The sequence below is a fragment of the Equus caballus genome, chromosome 30 (assembly GCF_041296265.1).
Source record: "Equus caballus isolate H_3958 breed thoroughbred chromosome 30, TB-T2T, whole genome shotgun sequence".
In the NCBI taxonomy this organism is placed as follows: Eukaryota; Metazoa; Chordata; class Mammalia; order Perissodactyla; family Equidae; genus Equus; species Equus caballus.
In genome coordinates this window covers 31,666,876-31,678,219 of record NC_091713.1, presented here as the reverse complement: position 1 = coordinate 31,678,219, position 11,344 = coordinate 31,666,876, and positions in this window count along the sequence as shown.

The following is an 11,344-nucleotide window of genomic DNA, read 5'->3' as shown; positions in this document are numbered from 1 at the left end:
AATGGTTTTTTCATGTCTACATACAATAGAACATACAGGAATCAGGAGAAGAGAGAGTAAGCATTTGAATCAATCATCACAAAATTATATATTACATGCTTTACAGTTTACTAAATGTTTTCATATGAATTAATTCAATTTTTTTAAAAACTTGAAAAATTAATTCGTATATAAATATGAGAAAAAAATACAAAACCCCCCCCATATTAACAGCACAGTAAAAGGATTGCGACTTTCATACTTGATGTGCTCATTTAGCTTTCCTCTTGATGATATATGCAGACAATATTTTCTAACTGAAAAAACCTGAAAAGAAAAATGACTAGATACTCTTTACCCACTTGCTTATATCAAGTCAGATGAGCTGTTGACATTTATACTTATTCTCTTATTAGAAATTAACTTCCACATTGATTGCTATATTTTTCTAAAGCTGTGTTTTTGTCCTCCATTAAATATAAATCATTATCAGAGACCCAGACTTTTTCACTCTCTGAAGAATGAGAATGCTTTTATTAATCCTTGAGAGAAAATATATTAAGTAGGGGCTGATAAAACCAACATTGAATTAGTTGAATAGCTTCTGGTGGATGTAACTGTCTTCAGAGGCATGCTATAAGATCATGGTGAAAAAGGGAAGCTACAAGTTGGGGCTGGCCTGGTGGCATAGCTATTAAGTTGTCACACTCTGCTTTGGTGGACCTGTGCTCGCCAATTTGGATCCCAGGCACGACCTAGCACCGCTTGTTGAGCCATGCTGTGGCAGGCATCCCACATATAAAATAGAGGAAGATGGGCATGAATGTTAGCTCAGGGCCAGTCTTCCTCAGCAAAACAAGGAGGATTGACAGTGGATGTTAGCTCAAGGCTAATCTTCCTCAAAAAAAAGTTAAGTTAAAGAGGTAATGAAATAATTACTTTATTTCACAATTAAATGTATATCATGATTTTACCATTTTACAATAAAAGCTCTTACTAATTCACAAAATAATAGAAGACAATGAGGCTACTTACAGATTTCAGATTCTTTCAAATATATGACATTGTTAAGAGCAATATGATTATATTGAAACTATATTATCTTTTGAACTTTTATTTTTACTAAATATTCACATTGATCAACATATACGGAGGAGAAATTTAGATATATATTTACATGATTATATATAATTTTGTCTCTTGACAAAATATAAATATATATTTGAAGTAAAATCTACTTACAAACGTGTTTAAATCATATGAGTGGTGATTCTTAAATGTATAAATTAAATTACAAATTCTCTGCCTACAAATGAAATAAAATTTCATGCCTTTTATTTTTATAAAACAGCTTTCAGGACAACCAAATCCAATTCATACTTCATCCTGACAGTTCTAGCTTACAAGTGTAGTCAGAAGCACAAAAGTAAAATAACAAAAATGCCGCAAAGTACACTCCACTTTGTTCTCACTAAGAAAAAAGTTATGTCAAAAGAGTAAAAAATTTTACAATAATCATTAAACAAGTAATTTTCCATAAAAATGAATACTGAACTATACTAATACCTTTTACTTGTAGTCCTTAGCAGTTCCAGCAGGAAGGTTTTGCCAAAATATGTACTAAAATGGCAAACTAAGGAAGGTAAAAATGTTATTTGTTTGTACAAAAGATGTTTTCATTCTGTGCTTGAAATTTCAAGTGTCCTTGACATTTAGATTTCCATCCTTTTACAAAGGAACATTCAAATAAAGGATAAATGTTTGTAGGAGAGAATAGGACAGACTGTAATAATAAAAATAACCAAAAGTACATAGTGCAGTCACGAGACTGTCCTCTTATGTAACAATCCAGACACAGACGAGGAGATCAGGGGAAGTAGGTGGCTTAGCGCCATAATGTTATCCACGGACCCCTCTGTATTTTCACACAATCAGCAGCTGATTGTGCACAGTAAGTTTTGACTCTCTTGTGCTAGGTCCCAGCCCATGGGGAGCATAAAGAAAGTAAAAGAAGCAGACATCTAATTATTTTAAGGGCATGGTTGAGAAGTTACATATTTCAAATCCTTTCAAATCCCGTTGGCCATGAATTAGTCATTTGACCCCATTTAGCTGCTGTTGATATGTAGTGCCATTTTTGGTATCCATGTAGCCTACTAAACTCCGAAAGGGTTTAACTATAAATGAAGAAGGGGAGGGAAGAAGGAGGAAGAAAAAATAAGTGGGAGTCTGTCAAACTCCTTTTTTTCATTTTCAAAGTATAACATTTTGAAGATATTTATAGGGAGAAAGATTTTGATACATGTGAGAATACATTACACATTTAACCAAAGTAAACAATTAAGGAAAATAATAGTATATTGCACATTTCCAATTAGATAGTTTAATACTACATATCTTCTTAGGATATACCAATTTCTAATGGCCCATTATATATGAAAATTAAAGAAAAACAATGTACTTTGGGAAATGTAGTTTCTTTAAGTATTTTTTCATCTTCCATTAAAGCCTTACCTAATGAAAAGAAATGGTAGGTTAAGGGGAGAAACCACTTACTTATATAGTCTGTACGGTAATAAAAGGAAAAAGAACATAGACAATCTAGAGTGTGATCAGCCCTGTTGGAAATTAATATCATTTAGATGCTACCTGAGAAAACTTTTTTAAAAAAGAAAGAAAGATGCAAATTCTTGGAATATAGTTGGAAGATAAATACCAGGGAATCTAACTAATTCAGAAGCTATTCATTAAAGTTGCCCTCAAACTTTTGGTGGAATAGTTAACGATGTCACTACAGTCTTTTAAAATATGTTCCTATTCCATAGGAAGCGGAAGAGTTTAGATCCCTCCTTCAAGAAAGCATTAGTATTTGTGTGCTTTCCTTTTGGCATGTTAATATAATTCCAAAGAATGGAAATAATAACAACTAGACATGTATCATCATCATCTCTAATTGAACTATTCTGTTTAATAGTGTCGCTAAACATATTTAATCCATGAGTTAATCAGGTTTGTGCACAGAGGAGAGGTACGCAGGCAGAAGGTACAACATATGCAAATACGCTTGTATAGGAGGAAGCCTGGCGAATTCCAGGGACCAAACAAGGTCAGTGTATTTGGAGTACAGAAAATGAAGGGAGTCAAGGACATGGTAAGACTTGCATTTATTGCATTATATGTAGAGTGCTATAATATTATTTGAAGATAGAGTGTGAAAATTAAAAATGTATATACTTGACTCTAGTCAAAATCGAGAGAGAGAGAGCACTAATAATCCAATAATGGAGACAACATGAAATAAAAATAAAAGAAAAATTATCCAAAATAAGATAGAAAAGAAGAAAAAGAGGAATAGAGAACAGATCAGACAGATAGAGAAAGAAAAGCAAGATGGTAGGCTGAATTCCAATCTTATTGAAATTTGATTAAATGTAAATTGTTTTAATACTCAAAGTCAGAGAATTGCAGTCACCTTAAGTAAGGAGAACACATCCATATGTTATCTATAAAAAATACTTTAAATATAAAGAAACAGGTTAAAAGTAAAAGAGTGGGCAAATACATACTATGCAAAAATAATCCTAAATAAGCTGGAGTGACTATATGAATATAAGAGAAAATAGAATTCATGGCAAAGAATGTCGCCAGAGATAGAGGGGAATTAGTTTCCTGGGGCTGCCTAATAAAGTACCACAAACCAGGTGGTTTAAGCAATAGAAATTCATTGATTCACAGTTCTAGGCTAGACGTCCGAAATCGAGCTGTCAGCAGGATTAGTTCCTTCGGTGGGCTGAGAGGGAGGGTCTGTTCCATGACTCTCTCCTAATTCCTGGTAGTTTGCTAGCAATTTTTGGCACCCTCAGCTTGTGACAGCATAATTACCATCTTCAAATGGCATTCCCCTTATGCCTCTATATCATCTTCCTTCTCTATGTCTCTCTTTCTATGTAAAAATGTCTCCTTTTTGAAAGGACAATAGTCAGATTGGATTAGGACGTGCCCTGAATACCTCCTTGTAATATGATTACCTTTGTAAAGACATTTCCAAATAAAGTCACATTGTGAGATACAGGGGATTTAGACTTCAATATCTTCTTGGAAGTACTCAATTCAACCCATAACAAGGGATGTTTCATGACAACTAAGGGTCAAATTTTCAAAAAGAGATAGCAATGCTCAATATGTTTTCACTTTATGACAGAGATTCAAAACACTTGAAGCAAATTCTAATAGAACTGAAAGGATAGGTGGACAAATGAACTATTAGAGTTGCAAGTTCAGCCCTCCTTGGACATATAAAAAAAAATAGGACAGAAAAAAATCCAACTAAAAATATTCAAAATGGACTAAAATAGACATTTCACAAAAGAAGATAAGTAAAATATATGAACTTCAAATAAACACATGAAAAGAAACTCAATATAGTTCATTATCCAGGAAATTAAACTCAAATCCCAATACGATAGTGTTATACAGCCATTAGAATGGTTAAAATTTGAAAAGAGTGACAAAATCAATTGTTTATGAGAATAAGGAGAAATCAGAACATTTCACCACTGCTATAGGAAATGTAATATGATACCACCACTTTTGTAAGACAGTTCAGCAGTTTTTTATCCACTCACAATCTCTTAGAAGATTTTTCAGAAAAAGTAAAAACTGGAACACCCCAAATGTCCATCAACTAGTGGATAGATACACAAACTGGGGTGTATCCACATAATGAAATATGACTCAGCAATAAAAATGATATTAAACCACGGATGAATCTCAAAACCATTGGGCTAAGTGAAAAGAAGCCACAAAATTGTACACACTGTAAAATTCCATCCCTATGAAATTCTGAAATATGCAAATATAATCTATTGGACCAAGTTTGTGGATATGGCATCCGAAGGACATGAGGGAAATTTGGGGCATGGTAGAAGTATTTTATGTCTAGATTTTTGTGTTGGTTATATATGTGTATTCATTTTGTAAAATATATTAAACTGTACTATTAAATTTTAAGATTTGTGTATTTGTTAACCAAATTGTATCTAGATCTGGTTGAGGGAGAAAAAGGAGGAGGAAGAAGATGAAGAGGAGGAAAAAGACAAGGATAAGAACAAGGAGGAAGATATGGGTCATTGTAGAAGCAACTGTTAATAGATTAAATGCTAAGTATATTGATTTTCTTATACTCCTGATACTAATCACAACAGTCAGTTCATACTTGAATGTCAGATAAATTATTGCAGTAATACTCTCTTTTTCTGAGAGAAAAGGCTTTTATTATATTGAACAAGAGAATGGTCCCAACATTCTAAATACAGAAAATCATTTCATGCTCTATGCATTTTATTGTATATTTTTGCATTTAAATGCATTGAAGTACAAAAGACAATTCCAATGTCTAAGAATTGGGCATGCATAATAAATGTACATAAAGTAATCCCTTAAGATACTACGCATATTTTACAAAGGCCTTTTCAGGGGGAAAAAACAAAAGTTTAAATTCGAAGTCTAAAAGAAACTTATTCATTTCCTTCTGTCAAAACTGCTGTGCTATTAAATATCTCTGTAGTGTTTTTGAGCCCTCCAGCAAAATAATCCTTCAGTTTGATCCTAGGCAAGGACACATCGTCACAGAATATCAAGACAATTTGCAACCTGAAGATTTGTTCAAAACGTCATGATTTATGGAGTTATTCCTGAAATATTTCTTAAAGGCATTTTCAATAGCAAACTTCCATTTTATCCTTCATATTCTTATTTTTATTCCTTCCACTGAACAGGTACCCTCGTTCAATAACATTTTCATTAAGGATATTTGTTTATTTGGTTAATACTGACTTCTATATGGAAGGGTTGCAACAAATACAGATGAAATTACTTCCAATAAAGTGAAGAAGGGAGATCCACAAAGAGCATGGGCTGCTCTCTAAAATGGTGAGATTTACAAAGGCTTTCTAGAAATGAGGACACTTCAACCACTTGAAAGTTCTACATGTTCTGAAATCACGTGTGAGGGAGATTTATATTAAAATATAGAATTTTATTATACTATGAATGATGCCATGTTTCTTTTTATGCTGTTTAAATAAATACAGTACATCTTGATTTGTCAAACTTTACTTTGAATAATTTTCTTGTTATTATCCAACAAGACATATATACCGTACGCATCCCAAAATATATAGTACTCATCCCCATAAAAGTTGGCCATTATTGGTACACCTATATCAAGTACACTCTACCTTAATTTAACCAGAAAGATGCTGACATGTGTTCTCATCATCAGTCAAAACATTCAAAGCTAAAAGATTTAAAGTAATATTTTAAAAGTAATGCAAGCTGCTTTCTCAACAAGATTTTTCATTCTCACACGTTAATAGTTTTCAGCTTTTTAATTATTGTTTGCAATATTGTTTGAAACAAATTAAATACTAAACTTGCTTTTCAATTTAAGACATAGTTCCTAAACTTGAGTTACAAAGGCCAAGCTGCTTCAAGACAAAGTCATATTACCTCAATGCAGACAAGAAGAGAGTGAATCTATATATCTATGTACCTGTCTGTCTGTCTGTCTGTCTATATTCATATATACCACTATAAAACCAATAGAACACTTTCCTTTAAAAAAAAACTGTTGAGATCCAGTGTCAAGATGGTGGTGTAGGCAGACTCTGACTCCCCTCCTCCCATAGACAGAACAAACTTACAACTACTCCTGGAACGATTACCCTTGAGAGAGAACTGAAAACTGGATAAAATGAACCCACACTGCAAGCGAGAGTGCTGACTGAGGTGGAAGAGGCAGACATTCATTTCTGGAGAGCAAAAAAGCCACCTTCACAAGCCATGGTGCTTCACAGCTGGGCAGGAGCAATCCTAAGGCATGTAGCCTTCCCAGGAGGCATGTGGAATCTTAATGGAGGAATGTTATCACTATAAGCTGCTTTTAGACTCAGCACAATGGAGATGAATATCATAATATCTGGCTTTGCTGGCTGCTAATGACAATGGGGAATACCCACAGAAAAGCTATTGGACATAAGGGAAAAAAACCTGTTCTTAAAGGGCCCACACACAAATTCACCCATTTTGGAAAGCAACTTAAAATCACCAGAAAGAAAGGTGTACAGTACTTTGGTGAAAAGATCTGGCCTCGATAGTCTCTGGGTGCATCTTGGTGAGAGGTGAGACCTCCCCAGGCTGGGACCAACTCCCAAGGGACTGAGACATCAGTAACAGCCATTAATTATTGTGACCTAGTTCAGGAGTGCTGACACAGATGCTGGAAGACAGCATTGGAGTTCTTCCACTGGCCCGTTAGCCCAGGATCTGTCCCCCCCACTAGAGCACCGATTTAATCCTGCTCAGCTCAGCAAAGGCAGGAAACCTGCCCTAGGGACTGGCCCCACCCAGCAGCAAGCCTTTGGGGAATTTATGAGCCCATATAGGCATGGTGCCTGGAACCTCTGCAGCCAGGGAAGTGGGTCCACATCTGTGGACAGGGCATGCTCAAGGGGCAGGACTATATTGATAGGGGGTGTGGGCCTGTGGATGCTGGGACTTGTCAGTTACAAAAGACTCATGCTTCTCAAACAGCCACAAAGGGGATCAGCCCCACCTTCCAAAGCCTGGAACAATTGGGTGCTCCATGCCTGGGGCAAGCCCCACCCAGCTGCAATCCTGAGAGAGCTGACAACAGCCTTGCAGGTCAGAGACCTAGAGCAAGTATAAGCCTCTGAGCCTAGCAACCAGCCACTCTGGGGGCCTACTTACTTAACAGAAAAACTGCAACAGGAATGTGCTATTAGACCTTGCAACCAACTGTGCTGGGGCTCCTCAAACCTAATAAAGTGATTGAAAGCTCCATAGCAGCCACACACATCTGAGCATTACAACCAGCTGGCCAGGGGCAGAGCCTATCCTCCTTGGATGTCTGCAGCAAGAGAAATCCTGCCACAACAGAAGGACACAGCAGAAGGACACAAGGACACAGGGGTCACTCCTGGAACATTTGGAATTAGTGACAAGAGGGAAGAACACTGAGGGGCTTCATAAGGCAGCTCTTGCATAAGGCCCCCTCTCAAGATCAGGAGACATAGCTGGTCCACCTAATATCTAGATATAAGCACAGAGAAAGAGGCAAAATAAGGAGGCAAAGAAATACATTTCAAGTAAATGAACAGGACAAAATGCCAGAAAAAGACCTAAATGAAAAAGAAATAATCTACCAGAGAAAGAGTTCAAACAAAAATCATAAGGATGCTCACTGATCTTGGGAGAAGATTGGATGAACTCACTGAGAACTTCAACAAAGAACTGGAAAATATAAAAAAAAATCAATCATAAATGAAAAATACAATACTGGAAATGAAAAATTCACTAGAGGGACTAAAAAGCAGAGAAGATGATACAGAAGAATGGATCAGTGTGTTGGATGAAAGACTAGAGGAAATCACCCAAACTGAACAGATAAAAGAAAAAAATAAGAGTTAAAAAGAACAAGGACAGTCTCAGGGACCTGTGGGACAGCATCAAGTGCACTAACATCCATATTATAGGTGTCCCAGAAGGAGAAGAGACAGACAAAGTAGCAGAGAATCTATCTGAAGAAATAATAACTAAAAACTTTCTTAACCTAAAGAAGGAAACAGACATCCAGGTACAGGAAACACAGAGAGCACTAAACAAGATAAACCCAAAGAGAATACAATAAAATCAAGCACTAATAAACTGTGATTCATTCATTTATTGTTTTTCAGCTCTTCAGTAGGTATTTTTTGCTGTCTGTGTCAGCCTTGCTGATAGATCCATGGTTGTGGTAGGTAAAGCCATGCTCAGCTCCTTCCTCAGTAAGCTCCCAGCTTAGTAAGAGAAATAGACATGAAAATAAGCATTAGAAGGCAATAATTGCTAAAAGAGATGCTTTTAAATTTGTAATCAAAAGGGATATTTAGTTCACAATTACCAACTCTCTTGGTGGAGTCAAGAAAGTCTTCAAAAAGGGATGGCATTTGAACTTAGTCTCAAATGGCAAATACAAAGTTGGAACTTTGTCAAGGATGGTGCAATCTCATCAGTACAAAAAGCAAGTTTGATAGAAGAGAAGTAGAACATGACAGTAGAAAATGTAAGAATCTACAAGAATTTCAGTGACTACATTGTGGGAAAAGAAAGGAAACGTATTTGAGTCCTATTCCTAGATCACAATATAAATAAATTTTAAGACAAAAAAGTGAGGAAGAATTGAAGTATATATGTTAACTTTAACCAAACACTTGATATTTCACATTTTTTGAAATAAAATTCTAGAATCAAATAGATTAATTCATGTTTCACCATTGTCCTCTGTATCAAAAGTCTCATGTGTTTTAAAAAAATAATTAAGGACATTTTATATGGTAGATATAGTGCTAAGCCATTTATATTTCTTCATTAAACGTTAAAATATATCTATGAAATAGGTATTATTATTTCCATTTTGAAAATACGACATTCACTCATTACACATAAATGATTGGCCCATGCCTACATTCTTGATAGGTTGGCTTTAACTGGCCCATGATGACACAGCTGGTATCTTTAAACTCAAGTCTATGGAATTTTCAAATTTATCTTTAAATATTAAATGAAACGTATGTTCTGTTTATCTTCATTTTGATCTCCCATAATATGGACACATAACTAATTAAAAGCGTGATTTGAAAAGAAACTCGGATTTGTCTGATTATCTTCTTTGACCTCTATTTTCACTAGATCTTTTAAAGTGCATTAGTCCAAATGGTTAGATTGTCATGGAAGAATGGAAAACACAGAGTAGAGGAATCATCTCTTAGGATGTAGTTTTACATCATCCCAGTGTTATTAAGCTTTCTTTTTAGGAGCGTTATATTGCTACCTCCTATTCAGCTGACTTATTTGCTCATAACATAGTCACTGAGTACTTACTATGTGTCAGGCACTCTGCTAAACGCAAAAGCAACCAAGTCAATTATCCCGCTCCTCATGGGAGTTAGGCCCTTGCCAAAGCAAGTTTCCTCTGTAGACATGGAGACCTTGAATGAGTTTGGACAATAATAATCTACTCTCTTCATTTCATAGCTGAGGAGATATTATCTACATCTCTGAAATGCATCCCTAAATTAATGCAGATTCCTAAAACCCAGAACTTTTGAATGCCAGGCCAATTTTCTTTCCTCTCATGCCATATATTGCCTTATCTCATTGGCGATGGGTGTCTTGTTTTTGTGCTAAGTTTTCATCCCCTCATTTGAACCTTAAAAAACCTTTACAGTTTATTGTTGAGATTTTCTTTCAAATTTATCAAAATAATGTTGAAATCAGAGACCAATATGATCACTTGATTACGTAATTCTTAAAATTAAAAAATATATATATATATTAAAAAAAAAAAAAAAAAAGGCTAAGAATAGGGGCCGGCCTGGTGGCACAGTGGCAGTGGTCAAGTTTGTGTACTCTGCTTCTGTGGCCTAGGGTGCACTGGTTCGGATCCCAGGCATGGACCTACGCACCACTTATCAAGCCGTGCTGTGGCAGGCGTCCCACATATAAAGGAGGGGAAGATGGGCACAGATGTTAGCTCAGGGCTAATCCCACTCAAAAAAATAAAAATAATAAAATATAGAGCAGCAGAAGCATTGAAATATTTCTTTAGTGTTATTTGCATGTGAAGACAAAAAGTAAATACCATATAATTAGTCTCCTGACATGTCAGTGTAAATATGTTCCTTTCAATTACAATCTTCAAGGTACACACCTTCTAAATTGGGAGTTTATAGTTAAAGTGGTGTTATAATCTATTAAAGATATTTACTGAACATCTACCATATTTAGGACCTTGAATTTTGTACTGTGAGTGAGGGAAGCCATATAAAGCTGTCTCGTGTTTAGTCTCCTATCTTAGATTGCAGTAGTAGAGTTGGAATCTTCAATTTAGCTAATGTATTTAACTAGAAAAAGACCATAAGTACCTCATAATCATTTTCAATAATATAAAAGTCTAGACAAATAAAAACGTGGCTTGAAAACAAACCATAGTTTGTTTCCTTGCCTTAGTTTGTTTTCAATCAGGATATTAATTTTATTTTGACTTTAAAATTAAGGAAAGACATGATATTTTATTTTTCTCAAATGGATTCATGAGGTAATCATATGATGGTGTATACTCTGAAAGGAAAGTATGTTGTTTTTACTAACAATCACCAAAGCCTTTGGAGATATTAGGAAAAGAGGTCTTTTTGATAAATGATAAAAAATCAAAACATTTCCAATTAAGTGGGTTTGTATCTTGTTCTATTTGATATAAAGTAGAAACTCATTTATCTGGTATTTCTGCTAGAAGACAGATGAT